This window comes from Neomonachus schauinslandi, chromosome 6, assembly GCF_002201575.2.
Source record: "Neomonachus schauinslandi chromosome 6, ASM220157v2, whole genome shotgun sequence".
Taxonomy (NCBI): Eukaryota; Metazoa; Chordata; class Mammalia; order Carnivora; family Phocidae; genus Neomonachus; species Neomonachus schauinslandi.
Genome location: NC_058408.1, coordinates 74,447,140 through 74,473,626, shown reverse-complemented (window position 1 = coordinate 74,473,626; position 26,487 = coordinate 74,447,140). Strand labels below are relative to the sequence as shown.

The window sequence follows — 26,487 nt, the reverse complement described above, 5'->3', positions numbered from 1 at the left end:
AAAAATCTTTAAAAAGAAAAAATGTCATAGGCTTCTTCCCAATAGAGCACCTTGTAAAGATAAGGCTTACTAAGAGAGAGTTTTAAGGATAATTATCACTGTGAACCAGAAAAAAATACTTCAGTGTCAAGTGTAGAATACGTAATTTTGAGTCCCAGAGAGGGAGAGCTTACGGCCAACTGATGATTCCTGGAAATTTCTCTCTCTCAAGATGAGACTTGACTCATGCAGTGTCAAAGATAGGACAAGCATTGAGCCTGTCTGGACCAGCTTCTCTAGGACAGATGTTGGAAATTGCATGGATCCATACAGCCACAAACTAACGGGCCCAACTACAGCTGAGATCTGAGCTCTAGACAAAGTAATTCCTGCTGTTACAGTAGAGAAACACACACGGCTTACAATTTAAAATGCAGGGCCCAAAGCTTAGACAAAGTAATTCCTTCTTCTTTCATTTACTCAATCAAGGATTCAACGGGCAAGCATTTCAAGTGTGTGTTGTGTTCTAGGCACCATCCTGGATCTTGGGAACCAAGCTATGGACAGAATTCACACAATCCAAAAATTAAAAAAAAATTAAAAAATTAAAAAGAATTCACAGTCCACTGATAACACAGAACTAGCATCCTAGTTGGTGATATACAGAGGGAGTTCAGATTTTTAAAAATATATTTTCTTGGTGGCAACAGAGTGGTGGTGTTGGGGTGGGCAGGTAAGACAGTGAAGAGCTGCTTGGAGAGTTGTCATTTGTACAGATAACTAAATTATAAATTATAAGGAGGTAGCTATGGCTGTAAACATCATGGCCAGCAGAAGGAATGCACAGATCAGTAGCTCTGAGGAAGGGAAAGTTTGATTGGACAGAAACAGCAAAGAGGGCAAGTTGGTTGGCTTTTCTCGGGGAGAAAACAGGAGGGGAGCGTGATGAGAGGTGATGTCATGTGATATGTATCAAAAGTATAAGGGAGGGGAGGATTTGGAGGCATGAATAGAGGTTGCAGACGTTCAGAGGGCAGCCGGTCTCTGGACAAAGGTATGGAGTTAGGGATCAGACGTTCTGTAACTACTCACTGCCTTCCTCTTCATAGAAGTTGGCACCTCAGTTTGGTAAAGACCATCCTATTGGACAAAAAGAAGAAAAAAACGAAGATTACCACAGGCAGCTTAAAGAGCGTCATAAATGTGATTCAACCCAACTTCATTTTTATTTACTTATTTTCATATTTAAGAGATGGAGCAAGTGGGGAGGAGCAGAAGGAGAGGGACAAGCAGACTCCCCGCTGAGCGTGGAGCCCCACATGGGGCTCGATCTCACAACCCTGAGATCATGACCGGAGTGGAAATCAAGAGTTGGACGCTTCACCGACTGAGCCACCCAGGTGCCCCAACCCAACTTCATTTTTAAAGTTTTGTCTATTTGTACTACAATTTGCCCATCTGTTCATTTTTTCTTAACATGCATGTCCCTCCCTCCTGAGTTTATGAGGACACTTAGTAGGCTAATGATTTGGGTGGGAGGGATGAGTCACTTCATGCTCACACCGGCATCACCAAAAGCAAGAGAAAGCCCCTGGGGATCACTGTGTCAGGCTGCTGAGTGCAGGCCGCTGGGACTTTTTCCTGTCAGAGCCCATCTGCCTTCCTGGGCACTTCTCTGAGTCAGCAAGGGTTGATTTCCAGGCAGCACTTACATGGTTGGGTTGAATTTTGTACATCAGAGCATTCAGGGGAGACCACAGTTCTCAGGGGGATTTTACTTAGCATGGTACATCCTCCTAAAGGAGAAGCTAAGAGTTTTACGTTACAGGATTCAGCCAGATGTGGTGCGAAATGCCATTAACTGATTAAACACACACACGCACGCACACACACACACAACACCACACATCACACTGGTGCATTTCATTTGAAGCTTTTCCAGCACTGGCAAGTATTAGACCCTAAGGTTGATGGAGAAGAGGCTTTCTGGGCTGCTCTCTTGCCTTTCCGCATGTTGGCAGCATCTTTGCTGGAGAATCTTCCTCCCTCTCCATGGACAATTGACAAAGCCTGCTGGTTTGGAAAGAGAATGGATGATGAAACTGAGAAGTAGAGTCACATTTTGCTCTCTCAAGGAAAAAAATCCTTCATGGAAGTAGAAAAATGGACATAGATGTTTTTATTTCTTTTCTCTGATGACCATTCTTCATCATCCTCTTGTGGATAATCAGGATATTATGCTAGTTAGTCGAACAAGATCACAATTTATTTTAGTTGCAGCTTTTTCTGATTCAAATGTGCATGCATATACAAGGAATGCATCCCTTAATTTGATGGAAGAGGATCCTTTGACTCACTGTCTCCTCTGGTTGTAGGTAGGACACAATAGGAAGGATTTTCATCCTAGCTCCTCGTATTTTTTCAGCTGTAAACTTAGCTTGCACAGTTGTTGACTTTTCTGTTAGGAGGTAGGGAATCTTTATACTTCAGTGGCTTTGAAACAACTATTGAGTGGTAAAAGTTAACTCTGAAATGTAAAGTGACTTTTACTTTAGTACCTCCTTCCCCCAGTATAATAGGAAGAAACCAACAAGCAACCGAACAATGCCCCGGGCACTATACCCACTGCTAGGGTAGAATGAGCAGGGCCTGGCAGGGAGGTGGCAGCAGCTGGGTGGGGAGGGGTGGTGCTGGTGTGGCTGAGCTGAGACTCAGGTGTAGATCCCGCAGGCTGGGACGGAAAACTGTGTCATTTCAGAAACCAGCGACAGCGTCGTAAGACCTTGCGGTGTTTAAACACCGCTAATCCTGGACCTAATTTCTATATACATACGAGAGTCTTGATTTGATGTTGAACTTTCTTCTTGTTCAAGCCCATGCATATTTTATTTCGGGAGTTAACCAAATATTTGGAGAGCACCACTACTTGCTGTGGGCTAAGACCAGAAGGCCAGAGGACCAGAGGAGCTGAGCGCCAAGGGAAAGAGATGTTTTCTCTAGCAAAATTAAGAAAACTTGTCTCTCTAGGATAACTTCTTCCAAATCGATGTGTTTGATGTACTTTGTCTTTGCTTCCTAAGACGGCAAGACATAGGAAAAAGATGCTACATTACGGAGTATTTGTTGAATACTTAACAGGCAAGGATAATCTATTTCCAATGCTGGGCTAGCTTATGAACCAGGAAGTTATAGCTCTAATAATATCTTCCCTTTGTAGAATACTTTGTCTCCTGAACACTGTGCTGAGTGCTCTACATACTTAGTGTACTTTAACCCAGTTAAGCTCAATCACAATGCACGAGGCAGGTGCTGTTGTGTAAAATGAGAAATCCTAGGTCAAGAAGTATGGGAACTCACCAGTCGCTGGGCTAGTAAATGGAGGGTCCAGGGTTCACAACAAAGCAGTTTGCACTTCAGAAATCAACCTAAACAGCAGTTATATAGCCTTGGGCAAACCGTATAACTTTTCACGTCTGTTTCTTTAGCTATTATTTTTAAAAGGCTCCCTGTTGGGGCTGTTATATTAAATAAAATAACACACATGAATGTTGGTAGCTCTCTCTGGGAGACTTGGTAGTAAGGTCTGTTTACACTACAACTCCTTTAAGTGGCAGGTGCTCATTCTGATATTTCTAGAACGATTTGATGTCGCCTTGAATAGATGAATTTGAATCTGGCAAGATGATGTGATAAATAAGACTCTAATCCAGATACAGTCACCCAAACTGGAATATATATGCTATAAGAGTGCGAGGTATAAAGGGGTGTAATGGTATATGTGGATATGTATACACATATGTATTTGCATAGTTTCTTGTTGTGGGTCCCAAATTACATACTTAAGCCATTTGTGACTTTGACCTGTTGAATTTTCTCTTAAGTCTTTTTTTTTAGGAAGCTTCTTAAAAAAAAATTTGAGGGGTGCCTGGGTGGCTCAGTCGGTTAAGCAGCTGACTCTTGATTTCGGCTCACATCATGATCTTGGGGTCCTGAGATTGAGCCCCATGTCGGGCTCTGCCCTCAGTGGGAAGTCCGCTTAAGATTCTCTCTCCCCCTCTGCCCCCCAAAATAAATAAATATTTATTTTTTTAAGGTTTTATTTATTTATTTGAGAGAGAGAGACAGAGCATGAGCAGGGAGAGGGGAAGAGGGAGAGGGAGAAGAGGCTCCCTGCTGAGTAGGGAGCCCGATGCGGGGCTCGATCCCAGGACCTGGAGATCATGACCTGAGCCGAAGGCCAACACTTCACCAACTGAGCCACCCAGGCACCCCTACATAAATCTTTTAAAAAATAATTCTACTTTGTCATTTTTTTACACTACCTGTAACATTTTGAGGTTAGGTAGATTCCTCGTAGAAGTTCAATCTACCAAACTTGGATCCTCCAGCTGTGTAGCATCACATGGACATTTTTACTTGTGATGTAATTTATGTAGAAATATATTTATAACTTAGAGTATGTCACTAATATTTTCTAGTTCTGGGATGACACCATCAGAGTTTTTGAGTCTGGGTCCATCCCTTACTAGCATGTACTCTTAGGGAAATTACTTAGATTCTCTGCCCTTGACTTGCCTACCTGTAAGATGGAGATAATTAGTCCCCTAAATAATTCAGGTTGTTATGAATAATAGAATGTATATGCCTGGCATGTACCAATCCCACATCAATATTAGCTGATATTTATAATTATTGTAAAAATATTTATCATCATCCTTATTCTCATTTTTAGAAAATATGAAAAGTTTATTGAAAAGAATATAATTAGTAGACAAATCCTTTATTTACTCTCTAAAAGTATGTATCTCAGAATTATGATTTTTCTCACTTATAAAATAGCAATAATATTACTTGCCTGACTATGCATTAGATTGTTTGGTTTAATCGTAGTAGGACCAGCTGTGTAGCCAATATGCTATGGTTGGTTGTGTAAACACAAAGCAATATTGGTGTTAGATCAAAAGGTGAGCCTAGGAGAGGGAGAGGAGGAACGTTTCCCATGAGGGAGGGGAAGTCTACTTTAAGAGGAATTAAAGGATATTTTCATGAAGTCTCAGATGTAGGCAGGTAGAAATTTGGGAGGAGGGAGAAAAAAGAAAGCAAGCATCACAGTTTAGAATTTGTCGCTTTCTAGCAAAAGAGAGAACAGTGTAAAGTGATTTGTGATTGTCACATTTGAACACACAAATTTAATTTTCTTTTTCAGAAAGCAGTTTGCTACATTGATGGTTTCCATTTTTACTTTTGTTAATTTCTCAGTAAAGTCCATTCCTTTTCGTGTTTCCTGACAGTCCTTCCAATCTTAAAATCTAAGCTACCTGTCAGAAATCATTATGTCAACCATAGATTGTGCTGTGTGATATTTTGCATTTATATTGAGTCTTTCAGTCAATAACAAAAATAGAGTGCTTTAAAGACCATTCTTACAGAGTAACAAAATGAAGTCATAGTTTAAGACTGAGTGGCTTTCCATATTTTAGAGTGAACTGGGGAAATTTAATGAATGCCAAAGCACGGGATTCCTGGCTGTAGGTCTGGTCAGTGTGTAGGAATCTGAGAATTATAAAATGTAGTGCTGAAGGGTACCTTAACCATCATCGAGGTCAGTATCCGCATATGATGGGTTGTGCTGATGGTTCTCAGAGTGTGTTTCTGCCATATCAGTGTGTATCACCTAGGGATGCTTTAGAAATGCATATTCACAGATCCTACTGAAACTTTGTATATGGGGCCCAGCAATCTGTGTTTTAACAAGCCCTCCGAGTGATTCTGATGCATGCCACAGCTTGACTACCACTGGACTAGATTTTAATTTTTCTTACCTTATCCCAGGGGGTTTCTTTTTCTTTTCTTTTTTTTTTTTATTTTAAGATTTATTTATTTATTTATTTATTTGAGAGAGAGAGAGAGAGAGAGAGAGAGCAAGCACAACCCGGGAGGGGCAGAGGGAGAGGGAGAAGCCAGCTGGACCCTGAGCAGGGAGCTGGACCCAGGGCTCATCCCAAGGACTCTGACTGAGCCACCAGGCGCCCCTCCCAGGGGGTTTCTTATTGCAGAATGCTGTTTCACTTCTTTCTTTCTTTATCTTTCTCTTTGGAATTGAGGGAAGGGCCACTCTAAACTCCATTGTGTACACAAGCACTGAATGCAGTGTGAAAAATGAAGATATTACTTTTAATATACATCTTAAAATACCTTTGTGTGACCTGTGAATCTTTGACAAAAGTAGCATTCTTCAGATTTTCACAATACAGATAATTATCTCCTTTCCCTAATTCATAGAACTCTGATTCTCCTAGAATTTCTGGGAGGTGTTTAGAGATATTACTTGAGCCTCACACTGTTGAGAAAGGACCTTAACATCTTGAAATGAGTCAACCCTACATCCCTTCACCTGTCTTGCATTCAGATTAATAAACTGCAAAGAGCCTGAGCAGCCCTTTGTTTTCCCCTACCCAGCAAATACAAACCCATCCCGTCAGTAACTACCCTGTAAGCTTATGTATAGTGCTCTGAATTCCTAATGCATGTTTTCAAATGCTGAGTATGGACCAAATAAGAATGAATACATATTTAATCACTAAAAGTAGATTGCCATTATTGAACTCTGAATAACATGTAAATTGTCCTTTTGATTGGTTTAAATTGGCTTAGATTCATTATAATTCTCCCATAAAATAATTGTAATGGTTCTTTTGCAAACAAATCAGGTGCGTGTTTTTCATCAGCGAATGTGAGAAGACACAATGAGAATCTTCTGCAGGGACAGAAGCCAATTTTTCATGAATCTAATAAAACTTCAAGTCAGAGTGTTGCATTTTGGACTTGTAATTTTGTCTTCTCTGACTGCAGCAGGGTTCCCCAAATGGTATAAGCTTCAGGCCCCACAAAATCTAGAACCTTCTTTGGCTGATGGAGTGTTAGGTGCTCCATCAGTGCACAGAAACGCTTTACGCATTGAACCGGATAAAAGCTTTTCCATTATGCTCGATGAACATTCGATCAAAATGAGCTCCCATGGCAGCTTTAAAGCAGATAGGTATTGTTTCTGGGTAAGCGCCTTGACAGTTGCTACTGGTTTTAGATTAGTGGCAGCCTGGATTGTCAATCACTTTGTTAGCATTTCAGATTTCCTTTCTCTTGAATAGCAATAGACAAGAAGCACCCCAGCAGTCTACTGTGTTATTAGGCGGTGGAGTGTGGATTCACACACCTATAAATGTAAGTGTCTCAATGCTTTCAGAACAAGAGCAACTTTACTTTCGGTCAATTCTGGCTCCAGGGATTCAGAAACACTTTTTATTTAAAGAAAAAAAAATCAAAGGAAAAGCATCTTGATTCAATCCCAAAATCAATGCCAAAGGCTGATTGAATAGATCTGTCTTTGACTTGTTTGTGTGGCTTACATTTCTGATGTCTCGGAATGACAGCATGATTTACATCTTCATTTTAGTGAAAGAACTTTTTTCATCATTGAAGGAGACAAAAAAAAAAAATGATTCAATTGTAAATATGCCCCAGTTGAAGTAGATGTGGATGTTATAACTAATTTCAAATTTCCTAATGGGCAGGTTCATGATTACTATGGCCAGAAAGATTGGCATTTGAAAAGTTGAAATGTTGCCAGCAATGCTTTTAAATCACTCACTTGTAGGGAAGGGAAGTTATGACAGAGAAATGAATCGTGTGATATCTCTACATAATAGCGGCAGTGATAACACTCGATCTTCTGGTCCTCTGTGTGTGTGAATATTTAGAGCTTTTAGACTCATTTAGTTGAGGGATTTATACTCATTATCTTTCTCCTCAGCTTTATTGTTAAGGAGTTGTCATCTTGTCCAAGTTCATTAATCTCTCCGTGTCCCAGTTTCTTTGTCTGTTAAACTTGTAGGATGATCCCTGGTGCACCGACTATAATAAAACAAGCATACAAAACAGACTTTAAAGGTCTTTCAGTGAAAAAGTGTTGTATGCATGAGATCTCATAGGGGGATCTGGGTTGAAAATGAAGTACCTTTTATCTATACTTGTCGACATTTGGGTAACAGCAGAGTGAAGACGAGTGCTGTAAGGCTTGACTTTATTGGAGGAGTGACTGTGAAGGCAGGAGGGACAACTCACCACCATATAACGTTATCGATAATACAGTCACCTAAACGAATAGGTGGCATTCTGTCTTGATGCTTTATTTTCAGAGCTGGTGGCTCATTAAATTTCCTACCATTCATGGCTAGATTTCTGGCTATTTGGGGGGAGCTGTGGATCTCCAAAGAAGCACTATATACAGTGAGACATGTAGGACTGGGAAAAGAAGCTGAGCTCTAGAAGCTTATGAAAATACAGGCTGCCTGTATTTTGCAAAGTGCCCAGCGACTGTGATACCAGCAGAGATTTTTGCTTTTTTTCAAAGTGACAAGAGGGAGCACAATTTAAGATTAAAGTGCTTCTCCTGGCCTTCTCTCTGCAATTTTATTTACTCATTCAGTGTGAAGCTAGTCTCTTGGTTAGGTCCCTCCAGAAAGTAATCTACCATAAGATTGAGATAAAACCAACACTACCCAAGGGCAGAGCATGCAGTTTGGGGTGTGCTCCAAGGTTCTGTTAATGTTTTGTGATCGTTTTTTAATTACCCAACAGTTCTACCATAGGAATCACTTCTTGGATCGAGATATTATTTCCAGCACACCACAGAAAAATGTTTTGTATTTGGCCTGGGGTGGTTTAACTCTAACTTCCTCAATAAGAGTTGATTCTCTTTTTTCTGGAGATGGATAGAACTCATTGCGATCCGTTCCATTCATCCTCAGCTGCCAGGAAAACTATGGTAAAGTGAATATATAAAAACTGCATTAGAAACTTTTAACTCTAGAGAACACACTGATGGTCACCTGAGGGGAGGTGGGGGGGCGGGTTGGGGGAAATGGGTGATGGGATGAAGGAGGGCACTTGTCATGATGAGCACGGGGTGATGTATGGAAGTGTTGAATCACTATATTGTACACCTGAAATCAATATTATGCTGTATGTTAACTACCAGGAAATAAAATAAAAATTTAAAAAGCCAAGAAAGCCCTGTACTGAATCATAATCATAACAGAACATTTACATGTGTGTAACCCTCCACCTCTCCTATATGACCCCACACATGGCCTCTTAATTTTTCTGAACCCAGGACTGTTCTTCAACTCCTAAAGAATTGCACAACTTTGAGAAAGGGGCTATTTCAGAGATTAATAGTATATTAATTCTAATATACTAACACTAGTCATAAGAATAATTTTTAAAATCAATATGTTGACACTTAAGGTTAATTATGCAAATAATCTAATTTTTCATTGAAACTGTATTTGAGTAAAATATTTTATAGGTAGACTATATAAAAAATAGAAGTCCATTGTTATGAAAGGAATACAATAAAGAAGAATGTAACCAAAAAAAACTGATATCAGAGATTACTGTGTGTCATGTATTTGGCTAAAATTTTACATCATGAAGTAGGTAGTATTACTTCTATATTATAGATGAGAACACGATGGTTTTGAGGGGTTAAGTGACTTGCCCATAGTCAAACCCTTTGTTAGGAGTGAAGTTGAAATAAATTTATGCATCCTGACCTCAGAACTGTAATTCTCAAACACAGTATTTGCATAAATTCAACCCAAATTTATAACTCCCTGTAAACAGTCTTCAAGACATTATAAATATGTATGCAAGTACATATATATTTGTACAAAATTATGTATGTACATCTTACTATATAGGTTGTTATGTAAACAAACTTTTTGTTCAACAGTGTCTGATGGGCCCCTGCCTATATAAAAAAGGATAGAGGTACATAATTTTAAGGGCTGTATAATATTACATTCTGTATATTTTTTTTATAAAGGGTCTTATTGATGAATATGTGTTATATCTTATTTATAAATTGATATAAATTTCCTAGAACATCCTTTTATACACTATGAACATCCATTTATACACTATGAGATGTTTTTTTAGGGTAAGCACTAGTAGGAGGAAGAGTAGGCAAATGATATATACACCATTTGTATTTTGGCACATCCTTCTATGCAGCCGAACAGAAAGGTTGAGCCAATGTATCTTCCCGCCAATGATCTCAATGAGCAGGATCCCATTCCTAAATGTCCTTTTCAAAATTAAGTTACATAAATAATTTTTAACCTTGGCCAGTGTGATTGTGTTTGTTGAGGTTGGAGTTATTTTCATGTTTATTGTCTTCTGTGTCCAGGTAATTGATAACTTTATATTTTTAAGTAGATTTGTGATCAGATGGGTATATTTTCAAGCCTGAACATTTGGAATCCTGTAGTATTTGCAAATTTGATGATACCTTTCTGTTTCACTTAATATTGCTCACTTAAAAATCTGATGCCTTTTTAAAAAACAGAAATATCATGCTTGAATCCTATAAAGTTTGCTACCAACAAGTTTAAGACAATATCTTAAAGTTTCAGATAATCTCTAGTGTTTTTCATTAAAAGGTAAATTTGAAGACATATGAACTTTCAAATCAGTCATTTTATTTTACCACTCTGAAATAGTGCTAATTTTGTTTGGTCTTCCTGCAGTTATATGCATTTATTTTTGTTTGTTAATGGGAACCTTAAGTGAGATGCTCCCATTGAAATGCTGACTATTCAAGGGAAAACAGGCACATTATTGACATTTAATCTTTTTGTAAAGATTTTATTTCTTTATCTGAGAGAGAGAGAGAGAGCACAAGTTGGGGGGGAGGCAGAGGGAGAAGCAGGCTCCCCACTGAGCAGGGAGCCCGATGTGGGACTTGATCTCATGACCCTAAGATCATGACCTGAGCCTAAGTCGGATGCTTAACTGACTGAGCCACCCAGGCTCTCCTAGACATTTCATCTTGATAGGGGATATAGATAAGAACTTTTGAGCTTTCCCATTTCCATAACTCTTACCACTTATATGTGGATGTTGAGAGCTGTCAGGTTTGACCGAATAAGATATTTGGAAAATTGTGCCCTCCTATAAAAAATATTCAAAACCTGATGTCAGTGGATTTGTTTCTTTTAGGTTTGATTAGCAGTGTTTCTTCTGGTTCCACAGCTCGTTTCCATTTGCCTCATCTACACTTTATCTTTGGTCACTTGCTCTGTTCCCATCCTGTGTATGTTCCATGCTTCCTGGATTATCTTTCAACATATTCAGTTGACATCCAGATTTTTCTATTTTGGTTTATTAATGGAGATGCTAAATCACTTGGAATTTTTTTCAGTGACTATTAGCTCACATTGAGATGGGCAGATTTGGTGTTTCTTAGGATTCTTCTATCATGTTCACCTTTAAGATATAAAAACCATCTAGAGGCTTATGAGTTATATAGTCTGTTATATCCCCCCTTCTAGAGAGTCGTTGCAAGAGTGATATGGTGCCCTTCATCCCTAGTCTCTTCTCTCCATGTTTCTTTCAAATTTTGTGATAGGTTCTAATAGATAAGTCCAAGCATGATTCACCTAGATTATTGGTAAGTGTCAATTCTTATATAAATTGCCTTTTCACTCTGTAGTCTTACCTTTAACTGGCCAAGTTAATAGCCTGAATTTTTAAATGTGATTATTGGCTTCGGAAACTCTACTGTTGTAGGTTTTGTTTCACACTTAGAATACTTTCTGGAGTTCAGGATAGTCCTTTTCGATTATCAGAGACATCCCCATTAGCCATTTTGCCCATCCCCCACTCCCCTCTCCTCTGGAGACCTTCAGTTTGTTCTCTGTATTTGTGGGTCTGATTCTGCTTTTTGTTTGTTTATTCATTTTTGTAAGATTCCACAAATGAGTGAAATCATATGATAGTTGTCTTTTTACTTTGACTTACTTCACTTAGCATTTTACCCTCTAGGTCCATCCATGTTGTCACAAATGGCATGATGGCATCCTTTTTATGGCTGTGTAATATTCCTGTGTGTGTGCGTGTGCACGTGCATGTGTGTATACATACACACATATCACATTTTCCATATCTGTTTGTCTGTCAGTGGACCCTTGGGCTGCTTCCATCTCTTGGCTATTATAAATAATGCTGCAATAAACACAGGGTGCATAGATCTTTTCAAAATAGTGTTTTTATTTTCTTTGGGTAAATAGTAGTGGAATTGCTGGATCATATGGTAGTTCTATTTTTAATGGTTTGGGGAACCTCCATACTCTTTCCGCAGTGGCTGCACCAGTTTGCATTCCCACCAATAGTGCATGAGGGTTCCTTTTTCTCCACATCCTCGCCAACACGTGTTATTTCTTATCGTTTTGATACTAGCCACTCTTGACAGGTATGAGGTGATATCTCATTGTGGTTTTAGTTTGTATTTCCCTGATGATGAGTGATATTAAGCATCTTTTCATGTGTCTGTTGGCCATCTGGACGTCTTCTCTGGAAAAATGTCTCTTCACATCCTCTGCCCATATTTTTGATTGGATTGTTTGCTTTTGGTGTTGTTGTGTTAAGCTCTTTATATAGTTTGGATATTAACCCCTTATCAGAGATATCATTTGCAAGTATCTTCTCCCATTCAGTAGGTTGCCTTTTTATTTTGTTGATGGCTTTCTTTGCTGTGCAAAAGCTTTGTATTTTGATGTAGTCCTAATAGTTTATTTTGCTTTTGTTTCCCTTGCCTTGCAAATGTCATTTTTATGGAACAGAATTGAGCTTTTGTCCAACAAAAGAGCAGCTTTTGTTTATTATCTTTATTAGTTTATTATCTTTAGTTTATTAGTTTATTATCTTTAACCAGCATTTTTTTCTTTCATGGGAAGAAAAAGATTAACTTTGGAAGCCCAGTATTTCCCTTTAAATATAGAAAATCACATTCTCTTTGTATATTTTATTTATTTATTCATTTATTTATTTATTTATTTTTTATTTATTCCTATGAGACACAGAGATACAAAGAGAGAGAGAGAGAGCATGAGCAGGGGGAGAGGCAGAGGGAGAGGGGGAAGCAGGCTCCCTGCTGAGGCAGGGGCCTGATGTGGGGCTCGATCCCAGGACCCTGGGATCATGACCTGAGCCAAAGGCAGACGTTTAACCATCTGAGCCACCCAGGCGCCCCACATTCTCTTTGTATATTTTAGAACTACACTCTTTCTAAATTAGCTCATTGTAAATAGGATTTATCCCTTTGACTTTTTTAATTTTGCATTTTAAAAAATACACCAAGTAGATTGAGATGATTAAATCATCACCTGCCTGACACACAAGATGGTGTCTCTACTATTTCTTTAATATCTTTAATATTGTACTTATTTTATCTACCCTTCACTTCCCCCAACAAAGCAGTAGGAACATTTTTCAAAAGAATAAGCTGATCCTCCTTGAAATAGCCCACAAAATCATGGTGTTTAGAATTTGGAACAAATATTTTCCTAGAAGCAATATTTTGAAATTGAGAGATTAAGTAAGTCAGGTAACTGGTCAGGTAAGTTTTGAAATTAAAGCAACTGAAAACATGAGTTGGGTTGGCTGGGAACATCTGATCACTATACTATAATATTCTTTTCTCTGAAAAAATACACTCTCTTCTTGGTATAAGAGCTCCAATAGGAGTTCACCTGTAACCTCTGTTTTGGCAACCAGCTGCTTAGAAATACAAGTAAATTATAAGACAAAGACTGGGTAATTTGCTGGTAATTCCCTGTGATGTTATCATTTTGAGTTCATAATATGAAAAATCACCATACTTTCCCATTTGGTTTTCAGATACTTTGCATGAGGTTGATCAGGATCACACTTATTTTACCTTTTCAGTGTTTTGAACCCATTTCATCTGTAATGACATAAGATTTAGGTTCAGTGGAAGCTATAGTTGCTCTTCACTTTACATAGTGGTATATGAAATCTTCATACATAATATATATTTCTTTTAAAGATTTTATTTATTTGACAGAGAGAGAGACAGTGAGAGAGGGAACACAAACAGGGGGAGGGGGAGAGGGAGAAGCAGGCTTCCCGTGGAGCAGGGAGCCCGATGCGGGGCTCGATCCCAGGACCCTGGGACCATGACCTGAGCCGAAGGCAGACGCTTAACAACTGAGACCCACGCGCCCCAGCAATGATCCATTTTATAATTTGAACATTTGTCCTTTCAGGTTTTCATTCTTTCAAAAATGAGTGCATAGAGGGTCAGAAGAACAGAATTTGAAAGGCATGGGCTTTAAAATCAGACAGTTTATTCAAATTCCAACTCAAATGTAGGAATTCAGGCAAATTTCTTAACTTTTCTGAGTCTCACTTTTTTTCTACCTGTGAAATACTAAGATCACTTTGAAGAGACATTTATCACTGCAGTCTTCAATACTGATATTTATGTTTTCTTCATTTGTCCCCATCAGTAAACAAAAGCGTCATCTGCCCTATAGTCCAGACCAAAACCACAGAATCACCTTGATTCCTCTTTGTTCCCTCAGCATGTGAAACCCAGTCCACCAAAACATATCCTCAATGCATCTCCTTTTCTTCACCTCCTGGGCGTTCTGTGCAAACCCAAACTACCGCCTTCTGTACCTAGACCACTGGCTGGTGTTCCCTCAGTTCTGTCTTCACATAGTAGGTGGAGAAACCTTTTTAAACAACCTTATTCAGGTACTACAGTCTTAATCCTTGCTTCAAACCCTGTTAGTTACCGCATTGAGATCCAATCCCTTCAGTGACTTATGAGTTTGAATGTCTCTGCTCTTCCTGATCACCTAATCTCCCTTATGCTACCCCCACACTTATTCCTTATTCTTGTTTATGTCCCTTGCCTTGAGGCCCTGGCACAAAATATTTCCACCACATGGAATGGTCTTTCTTAGATCTTCTCATGGTTCACTTCTCATCATTCATTTCTGGGTTTCATTATCTTGTCTTCAAAGAGGTCTTCCCTAACCAGTTTATAAAGTACACCTTACCCAACACATGTCATTCTTTAAAATATCCACGTCTCTCGCATTCCTTACAGCACCCCTTAATAACTAAAGTTGGTTTCCTGATTTGATTACCATTGAGTTATTGTCAACTGCCGTCAGTACCATCTGCCCAGTACAAATAAGAAATAAAGGATCGTGAAGGCAAGTGTTGAGTTAGTCTTGTTTGTGTTGTGTATGCAACACCCAGAACAGTGCTCAGCACTGATTGGGTACTCAGTATATAAGTGTGGAAATCATAGGTGCTAATAATTTTCCATAAATACGTGTGTGTGTGTTTCCAGGTAACTGTACTCCTTGTTATGAAGGATACAAAGTCGATCAGACAACCTTTTGGCACAAAAGAGGAGATAAAGGTATATTGGACACTTACAAGTAGGAGCACAGAGAGGTGTCGATAAAGCAGGGTGGGGGGGTGACAAAGTTGTGTTTTTCCTAAGTGGAACGTGCTGCACGGAGTATACCGTTTACCCTGGTCTTCAGTGCTTTAAAATTTCATGGGCAAATGTCAACTTAATTTTGAAAGAATTACTGGATCATTGGTAACTGAGACAGGAAATAGTTTTACTATGAGTAGGATGACTTATTCCTTAAGTGCCCCTAAGGTTTGTATATATAGTCTAAGGGAGCACAAGCCCAACTAAATGTTGAGTGAAGCTTTCATGTTTTGTAGGATTAATTCACAATATTTAACGGTCTGGCATATTGTAAAACACTTACAGAAACTTTTTCTCACTCTCTTGTTTGAAATGAGCATCCTGTTTAGTTAGGCTTTGCAAATCTCTTGATGGGATATAAATTATAGTTAGAGCAGAAACTGGAATTCCATGGAACACACTGTACTCTAGCACTTAAGCACGTATTTGTAGTCAAATTACTTTCATTTAATTTTTTCCTCCACACAGAAGTAACATTTCCCAGGTATTTTTAGAGAATTAATTAGTTTCCATTAATTAATTTGTTTCCATTATTGCTTTAATAACTCTATTGCACCTCAGAGTTACTCATTGTAATGATGTGGACCTTGTTTGCCAAGTGCAATACAATAGCCTTTGCTTGAATAGAATTCTTCTGTTGATGTCAGTCAGTTAACTAAAGTGGTTTTTAAATGGCTACCTTGTGAGCCACTTTGGGCCCAAGGCCCTATAGGGACTCCAAGAGTAGACTACTAGGATGCTACATTCAAAAACTTTAAAATCTAGTTGTGAAGAAAAGAGTAACTTGCAAGACCATCTAAAATTGATTGCAACATAGCCGTAGCAACTTCTTTCTAGAAATGTCTCCTGAGGAAAGGGAAACAAGAACAAAAATAAACTATTGGGACTTCATCAAGATAAAAAGCTTCTGCACAGCAAAGGAAACCATCAACAAAACTAAGAGGCAACTACGGAATGGGAAAAATCACATATCTGATAAAGGGCTAGTACCCAAAATATAAAAAGAACTTATAAAAGAACTTATAAAACTCAACACCCAAAGCATGAATAATCCAATTAAAAAATGGGCGGAAGACATGACTGGACATTTTTCCAACAGACAGCCAGATGGCCAACAGACACAGGAAAAGATGCTCAAATCACTCACCATCAGGGAAATGCAAATCAAAACCACAATGAGATACCACCTCACACCTGTCAGAATGGCCAAAATCAACAACACAAGAAATGACAGGTATTGGTGAGGATGCGGAGAAAGGGGAACCCCTCATGCACTGTTGGGAATGCAAGCTGGTGCAGCCACTCTGGAAAACAGTATGGAGGTCCCTTAAAAGGGTAAAAATAGAACTACCCTAGGATCCAGAAATTGCATACTAGGTATTTACCCAAAGGATACACAAATACTAATTCAAAGGGATACATGCACCCTGATGTTTATAGCAGCATTATTTACAATACCCAAATCATGGAAACAGCCCCCATGTCCATAGACTGATGAATGAATGAAGAAGTGATATATATACACAATGGAATGTGATTTTACTCATGTGTGGAATTTAATAAACAAAACAAATGAGCATAGGGGGAAAAAGAGAGAGAAAGGAAAACCAAGACACAGACTCTTGACTTTTGAGAACACACTGATGGTCAGCAGAGGGGAGGTGTGGGGGGGAATGAGTGAAATCGGTGATGGGGATGAAGGAGGGCACTTGTTTTATAAGCATGGCGTGATGTATGGAAGTGTTGAATCACTATATTGTACATCTGAAACTAATATTACACTGTATGCTAACTAACTGGAATGTAAATACAAACTTAAGGGGGCACCTGGGTGGTTCAGTCGGTTAAGCAGCTGCCTTCAGATCAGGTCATTATCTCAGGGTCTTGGGATTGAGTCTCAAGTTGGGCTCCCTGCTCAGTGGGGAGCCTGCTTCTCCCTCTCCCTCTGCCTCTCCCCCTGCTTGTGCTCTCTCTCTCTCTGTATCAAGTAAGTAAATAAATCTTTAATTACAAACTTAAAAAAATAAAATGAATGCAATATTAAGCTTTCACCATCTGTAGCATGAATAATGAGTGAGAGGAAAGTCCTGGGGTAAATGATAGCAGAGTTCCACAGAGCTCCATTGTCAGAGTCCCACTGAATCAGAAGTTTGCACGTTTATCATCATTCCAGACCATCTACTCTTGGTTATTTTGTTTCCAAATCTGAATAGTCCTTTGGTTTTCAGGAGCTCCTATTAAACCATAAATAATTCCAAGAATGGCAACATTCAACAGTCAATGTTTATGGAGTGTCTAGGGGGAATGGGAAGGGACAGACTGAGGAATGAGAGACCAAATCGCTGATGAGTGATTGGTGAATTTCAACTCGATATGACCATATGTTTCATCATTTAATCTTAAGTGTTATCTTCCCAAATAGATTTCATATTGAGGAAACAGGCTCAGAGAAGGGAAAGTACTTGCACCAGACAGCTCAGCTCAGAAATGGTGGAGACAGAATTTTCAGCTCCTATCTCTAAAGCTGCTCTCTGCAGCATCATATAACCCTACTGGATTGAAAAAAATCTGTAACAACAATATAATACAAAGAAGGGTTATTGCAGGTGTTTTGGGGGAGATTTGAATATTTTCTATTAATTATTTTTTCTTACTGTGTGATTTACCTCAGTGAGCCTAAGAATAATCCATGATAGAATGGGTCTTTTTAGCCAAGTACAGTATAAAATTAGTAATAACATCTGCATTTGATAAAACTTATGGTCCGTATCTTCAAGAAGTTCTCACACTGAGGTGGGATACAGATAAATGTTATCAATTATAAATCCCAAAGTGTCAACAGTAAAATTCAAGAGATGAATTTTTTTTCATGATCATTCTCTCCTTCATTGACACTGAAATTCTTTCATTAAAGCGCAGTTTGTTAAGGAAAATAAAGCTGAGAGGATTAAAACAGGATTATGCTCCTCTGTACCATTTATAAAAGAATAATATTTAATAGCTAATTCATGTTGTTAAGACATTTTGGTGAAGTTATACAATACTCTAACAGTCTGTTTCCCATGTAGATCTAATTTGCATGTTACATTTTCTCAAGGGGTACCAATTTGTTGCTTTGCTTCATTTATTCAAAACTAAAAAAATAGTTTTAATATTGCCTATAAATGACTGAGGTTTATATAAGGGAACTTCATAATGCCTGTGTCATATACATACTTGCCCACTTTCTGGAAATTCCTCTGTAGTCATTTACTTACATATGCCAGGGAATACCTAGGAAGATTCAGAACCATATGCATATCTAAAGAGAAGTCTGGAGAGGAAAAAAAAAGAGAATACCATATATTTTTAAATGAGAAATTGATTTATCAATGCTATGATCATCCATCCTTTAGCTTTGCACCATCCAATATGTTAGCCGCCTGTAGCTAGTGAGCATTTACTGTGTTGGCTAGTCCCAACTGAGATGTACAGTGAGTGTCAAATACCAGATTTCAAAGACTTAGAACATAATACACACACACGCACACGCACATGCACATACAGCATCTCATGAATATTTTATATTGATTACATGTTTAAATAATATTTTGGACACTATGGTTTAAAGAAAATGTATATTAAAATTTCAGGGGCGCCTGAGTGGCTCAGCTGGTTAAGCATCCAATTCTTGGTTTCAGCTCAGGTCATGATCTCATGGGTCATGGGATCGAGCCCTGCTTCAGGCTCCATGCTCAGCGGGGAGTCTGCTTGAAGATTCTCTCCCTCTGCCCCTCCCCCCACTCATGCGTGTGCTCATTCTCTCTCTCTCAAATAAATAAATCTTTAAAAAATTCATCTATTTAAGTTTTTCTTAACATGATTGCTGGAAAAGTTACAATTACACATATGACTCACATTACATTTCTACTGGACAGAAATTTTGTAGCTTAAGAGGCACACCCCTTCCTAAACCTTGATACTGATTCTTATTGCCTGTAACCTTGGAATTAAAGCCTATGGCATGGAAAACAAAGCAGGTGAGGTTATAACTATGGCCAGGTCATCTCAGCTCACTCAACACAGTCACTATCTACCTGTCATCCATCAGGAAATGCAAAGATGAAAGAAGATAGAGCTTCTTCTGTCCGTCTGAATTCCTAGGTAAGACAAGCATCCATTTAACATTAATTCAAGACATGATGAGTAACGAGTCCTAAAAGACAAAGTGTCTCATGGCTTCAAGACAGAGGAAGGAAGACGCCTAATTTTATTAAGGATTTAAGGAGAAAGAATTTGGTTAGAAGACCAGGCTCTCCAGAGTGAATAGCATAAGCACCCTGAACAGTGGGAAAGGAAAGATCACTCAGCTAAGAGTGAGTATCCAGCTGACCCAGGACAGAGACATAGAAAGCAAGTAGAAAAGCTTGTGATGTTTGAATTGTGGATGCCTTGGATGCCAAGGTGGCAAATTATTTATCTTGTTAGCCTATGGAGAACCACTGAAGACTTTTAGACATTCCAGAACTGTAGTTTTGGAAAGTTAGTATAAAATGACAATTTTTGGATTCAGATTGGAAGAAACTAATGAGGAAACTAATTACTGCTATAGCTATTTGGGCAAAAGGTAATGAGGACCCATAGTAGTAAGATATTGGAATGAGGACAGAAGGAAGAAGTGGACATCAGAGTTATGCCTGAGATGTGTTGTTATCTTGAGGCCAACAATGGACATGTTCCATAATAGCAGGTCACCCTCACTTATGTACGTGTACCGGAAAAAGGAGTAAGATCAATGCACGCAATAAGTCTACAGCGGGATGGGCTTTAACTTTAGCATCAATGGAGACCACAAAAAGTGTTTTCCCTCATGATGACAACCACCATAGCCCCACTGACTGCTGGAGGAATGCTCTGTACCACCAATCCCACATGGAAATATAATGGCCATCTCAAGGGAGTCAGGAAAGTTTGTCTTGGGCTCTTTTGACTGTAACAGAAATGGGTCAAGCTAGACATGAGAATCGGTCCATGTGGCATGACAAAATGGCTCCTTGCAATGTGAAGTCAGGGCAAAGAAAGCAAAAGTGTCCGGGGGATTTGTTCCCAGCCTTTGGGTCCAAATAAGCAATGAATTGTTGGATTGAAAACTTGTCCTTTGTTTCTTTGTAAGGTGGTCTGAGGTGGTGGGTGTGGGGGTATGAAGGGGGGGGGATGTATGTTGGCCAAAGCAATGGCACAATTTCCTTTTTCTTCTCCCATCATATCTAATGAAGCTTTCTAAAGTATTATGTTTCTTCAGCTGTGCTAAAGCCTCTCAGGAAAAGTCGTTCTGTCCCTGCTTAGCTCAGAGTTATAGGTTGTTAAAAATAACTCTGTTTAAGAATCTCTGAGCACATGGGGCGCCTGGGTGGCTGAGTCCATTGAATGTCCGAGTCTTGATTTTGGCTGAGGTCATGATCTCGTGGGTCGTGGGATGGAGCCCTCCCTGGGGCTCTGCACTCAGTGGGGAGTCTGTTCAAGATTCTCTCCCTCTGTCCCTCCTCCCACTTGAGTACACACACGCTCTCTCTCTAAAATAAATAAATAAATCTTTAAAAAAAAAAAATCTCTGAGCACAGGTTTACAAAGAAAGTAATTTTCTTACTCATAATAGATAGTATTTGTGCTGTTTTCCCCACATTATGTTCATATTCTTTAACCAATTTAAATATTAGTAACGAAGTAGAGATAGTGGATGATATATATTCCTAATCTTAGGGGAATTCAATGAATATATTTAAATTTCTAGCACCTCTTTCAGGCATGAGGAAAAGGATGTACCTATGTTCCCTTTTCCTCAACTTACATCATTATTCATGTCTCAAGATAGACTAAGTATTTCTCAAGAGAAATATAGTCATTGAGGTGTGGCGTGTTTTTTAAATATGGATATGAGAGTCAGCTCTTCTATTAATTCACAAACTCTGCCCCCAAATCACTGAAAAGGTTCTCACTTTGTCCTTCAATGCTCATTTCATAAGTCTTTGCTTTCAGAGGTCTCCTTTTTGTCATCAGAGTGATGTAGGAGCTGCTTTCTCCTAATTAGAAAATTTCTATAATTTAACTCCACTTCTAACCAATATAAAAACCATGCGCTTCATTTCCAGAAGGAAAAAAGTGAAGAATGGAACTGCAGCAAGGGAATTTTCCTAAGGGAAATCTGTAATGAATAGCAGCAATTTGAATCTTCCTGAAGGTGTATTTATGTAGTTTGTGAAAAGCAAATGACCCATTTCAAACACTGAATCCTCACTCTGTGTCGGGAATTTAGCTCTTTGTCCAAAGCCATGCATATATTATAATGAGTCCATAGAGAGTCCCTATTTCTTTCTTTTTTTTTTTTTTAAAGATTTTATTTATTTATTTGAGAGAGAGAATGAGAAAAAGAGAGCACATGAGAGGGGGGAGGGTCAGAAGGAGAAGCAGACTCCCTGCTGAGCAGGAAGCCCGATGCGGGACTCGATCCTGAGACTCCAGGATCATGACCTGAGCCAAAGGCAGTCGCTTAACCAACTGAGCCACCCAGGTGCCCCGAGAGTCCCTATTTCTATGACAATCCTTGCCTCATATGGAAAAATAAAGTAGGGAAGCTTTGGAGACCCTTCCCTGCCATCAAATTCCAATACATCAATCTTCAACAATTATGTGTAATATTTATAAAGTACTGCTCTAGTATGAAATAGCATGCAGTTTAGAGTAATGAAATTACTATCACATAGTAGATTTATGCATACATAGCTTGTTTTTTATTTAAATACTAATGAACTGGCAGCTTGGTACAGAGAAGTGGCCTTGAATAAGTTGGATGTACTAATCCTGGCTCCAGAAACCTTTGGGTTCGATCCAGACAAGTTGTACAACATCTCTGAGCCTCAGTCCCAGTTGAAAAATGGATGATAATACATTCTACTTCACAGAATGATTTTTGAGGATTGCTTGAGAGACCACACATCACCCAGGAGCATCCCCATTAACTGTTAATGCTCTTCATGTGTCATCCTAACCGGACACAATATATAGGGATTCACACAGACCCAGAACACTTGCTGTAATTATTCCCTTATATATGATTCTTGTCCTGTTGTAATTTCCCAAGGTAACCATCACTAGGCAGAATGACTCAGAGATGGTGATCAACTTAAGTGCAAAGTTCATCGGTCGTATCATGGAGGGACTACTTCTTGACGAACTTAACAGAGACTAGAACATGTTCATTCATTCATTTTTTGATTTCAAGTGGGTGCTAGCCACTGCTTGAAGCATTGAGTATACAGGGTACATTCTCCTTAGCATCATACTTTGGTTTTGGTGCATCTTGGAAAACACTGTTGCCCACTCATTTGCCCTAATTCTACTCATTCCATCTATCCCTCTGGGTCAAAAGCATCTTGAAACTTTTATTCTACAGCAGAGATTTGGAAATTTAAGGATCACCTGCAGTTTAAAATGCTATTTCCTGAGTCCTGGTTCTGGAGATAAGGATTCAAGTTCTGAGCCAGGGACCAGGATATAGTCCGTACAGTCCTGTGCTCAGAAGGTTCTGACCAGCAAGCTAGTCTACATCTGTACTCCCTGGTTTTTCTCAAGGTATTTATATCCAAAGTATTCTCATATAAGTGGATTTTACTATTTTTAACAAGGGGTACTGTTTATAGGATTTATATGTGATTTCTTCTTGGGGAAAAAAAATTCTTGCTGTAATCAGACTTCGTAAAGAACATATGTAACACTATTTGAGAACAGTAACTAAGGGTTGAAATTCAAGTGCTCAGCTCTATAGTAGTTGGTTAGTAAGAAGGTATTCAGAAAATCTGCCCTTTTTTCTGTGCCATCCAAGCTGCAACTAAACTAAACAGATATATGAGTTGAACTTTCAGTCAGGAGACTAAGAAATCTATAACATCAGGTGCATCAATCATCTTTTGATAGTAGCTCGAGAATATAATTATTTCCCTTTGTCCCCAATGATGCTATGAATATTTTAGATGTACACAACTTTTGAATAAATTCTAAATTGCAGTTTTATAGAAGTGTTTTTGTTGGTGTTGCTAGGTATGTAAGGTATGAACATATGAACTTAATCTGAGATCATCTAGTTGAGCTGTTTTGTCTCAGAACCCTCCTGTGCTATTCAGCTATAAAGGGATGATATTCTTCTGGTGAGTTGCTAACTGGATATTCATGAAGTGGGGTGCCCTATCAGCGTGTCAGTCAACTGTCAAGAATGTGTTAATCATCTGCTATGTACTTACCACTTTTCTAGCTACTGCTGGTGAGGGTGACAAGAAAGACAAACAAGATAAAATAAAATAAACCCCAAACCTCTCCTAGGAGGTCAGCTTTCATAGCAAAAGATTTGAGTTACCTAGAGGGAAAATAAATTGTATTGCAATATGTAACAAAAAGAATAATATGACACTTTATTCCGGGTTATTTGTAGTAGAAAATGGGCATTTATGAGGCTGGGCACCCTGCCTTTCTTTTTCCCTTTGGAAATACTATTGTACATTCAAGTGCAAAACTTGTAAGGGAGTCAAGAAATCAAAATGATGGTTAAGTCACAAAAGGAAAAAAAATGTTATCATTCACCCTAAGAAGAGAAAATTGTAGAACTTGGAGTTACTGTCTTTGAATTCAAGACAGACATTTTCTGAGAGTCAGAATGTTGTAGACTTGTGAGCTGTCCTCGGAATTACTCAGAAATGGGATGAGGTGAAGATTGCAGAGGACCGATTTGGGTGCAGCCCTGCTTCTGATGGGGGAGAGCAGGTCAGATACCTTCTCGAAGCTGTGAAGCGCTCTGTGTATTTGCAATTTTTGTTTTTCCTTCTGTTCCGTGGTGACCAGATCAACGTAGCCATGACTGATTTTGAGAAATTATTTTATTTTTAGCATCTGTCCCAAACACACTCAGGAGGTCAAACTTGTAAATCCAGATGTTAGTAGGAGAACAGAAAAACCTTGGTCAGCAATGAGCTTTCCTTTTGGGTGTTCTCCTTTCAGAAATGAGGAAGCCCTGGCTGGGGAGGCTATCCCCCATCACCCTTTCTGCTCAGAGGATACGTGCCAAATGTGGACCCAGAACTGAAGTCTTAGGACCCTCTGGCTAATTTCCTTTCCACTCCGCATGGCATCTGTTGTGATGTCACAAGTCATCTAAAGAGGACATTATTGTTCTTTTTACTTTCATACATTCTCCAAACATTTAGATTGTGAAGAGAATATTCAATTCCAGTGAAGAAAATTGTTCTGTCACCAAGAAAAAAGGTTCCCCTTTTGACACAGATTTCCTTGCCAAAAAATAATGACTTAGCATAAAAATGCTGCCCTTGTTCCATGAATTAGTAAAATCAATTCTCTCTCTGATACTATTCAGCCATTGTGTCTGTCAGCACTCTGGTTGTGAAGCTGATGTCTAAAACCATGTCACCAGGCACAAAGGTTTATAGAAAGTGGCCCCGTGGATTAACTGTAGGACTGATTTTGTAGCTGGTGAGCTCTAGGTATTGTGTTTATCTTCAGTTCCCCTCCAATAACCCAATGTGTAGATATGAGGGCGGGGAGTGGCATGAGCTCCCCAATATGAAGTAGAGAAGGGAAAAGTAAATGAAGTGTCATAGTTTACTTTTTCAAAACTTTATTCAAACTTCCTCTGGGCCAAACATTGTTAGGTATCGGGTATGTGGATCCATGTAATTGCCAGCCCTGAAATAACTGGGTGTGTACTGGATATTGATTTTTAAAAATTGAGAATGACAAATGGTTTGACAGTGGTGAACATGCATGGGTATTATCCAAGTACAAGTAAGGGACAGTGAAAAAATTGCATGAACTGGTTTGACGAATAGCTAGGAGTTAGCAAGGAAAAGTATTGTGTGTGTGGTGGGGTGGGGGGGGGAGAGTTGTCATATTTAAGTTCTAAGAAAAGAGAGGACATCCACAGCCCTGTGTCAGAAAACTTGTCGGTTACTAATAGGTTTCAGTTCATTCAGGGAATATTTCTATACTACCACTGATCAAAGCACCTCACCTAATAGAACCTATCAAGAAATTCAAGATCAGTTCTGTCATTGGACAGAAGAAAACCCCTGTAAGTTAACTAGCCCATTTGAAAGATTAGACATTTGATTTTTGAGGATCTTCTCATACATATGCTTCTACTCAGTAAGTATCTGTTAAGTGGTGACTGGTTTTAGTGCTTTGTTAGAAGTAAAGGAAACAAAAGAGAGTGAGTCATCATCAGGCCTGCAGAAAGTGTTCAGACTGGTTAAGGAGATAAGGTTGCACCTGATAATGAAGTTTGTACAGGATTGTAATGCCAAGCCAGAGGCAGTCCGCAAGGGGTGGTTATAAAGCGTCTTTCAGTAAAAATTCATCTGACATCAACTTTCCTTCCCCTTTGAATATTTCAATACGCAGTCGCACCAAAAGCCTGATTTTCAATTAGGGGGAAAAAAAAAAAACCCAGATCCAGAAATGTCCACTTATGAGAAACATTTCTGCTTTTGTAATTAGGGAGCCCAGTAATTAAATATGCCCAGGAAAGTTGTATTAGATTGCATTGCATTGGGTCAGGTATATGCTTTCATTTCACATCTAATGGCCCCTTTTAAGATCATAAGCAAATTGGGGGCCCCTGGGTGGCTCAGCTCAGATGGTTAAGTGTCTACCTTCGGCTCAGGTCATGATCCCGGGGTCCTGGGATCGAGCCCCACATCAGGCTCCCAGCTTGGCGGGGAGCCTGCTTCTCCCTCTCCCTCTGCTTCTCCCCCCCCCCCACCCCCGCTCATGCTCTCTCTCTCTGTATCTCTGTGTCTCAAATGAATAAATAAAAAAAAAAAATCTTTAAAAAAAAAAAAGATCATAAGCAAATTGAAAAACAGCAGCTCAACCACCTCTGCTCCCCCTATTAGGGGACAAAAATGCATTCCAGTGTAGCTTCCAATTTGCCTTGCTAATTTTGATTAGTGTAGTATGATCCACTGGACAAGAGGCTAGTCTGCAAAGAAACATATTTCTGTTGCTGAAAACTCTTGAGAAACTCTTGGAAAAGGACTCAAACCGGGAAAAAACTGAACAGAGACTTTTTCTCATTTAATTGAAGT

At 39.0% G+C, this 26,487-nt stretch overlaps 1 protein-coding gene across 2 annotated transcripts in view; it reads left to right on the top strand.

The window, feature by feature from the left end:
- PRKG1 (protein kinase cGMP-dependent 1) overlaps positions 1-26,487 on the top strand; it is a 1,258,435-nt gene that overhangs the window by 561,238 nt on the left and 670,710 nt on the right. The window lies entirely within an intron of this gene.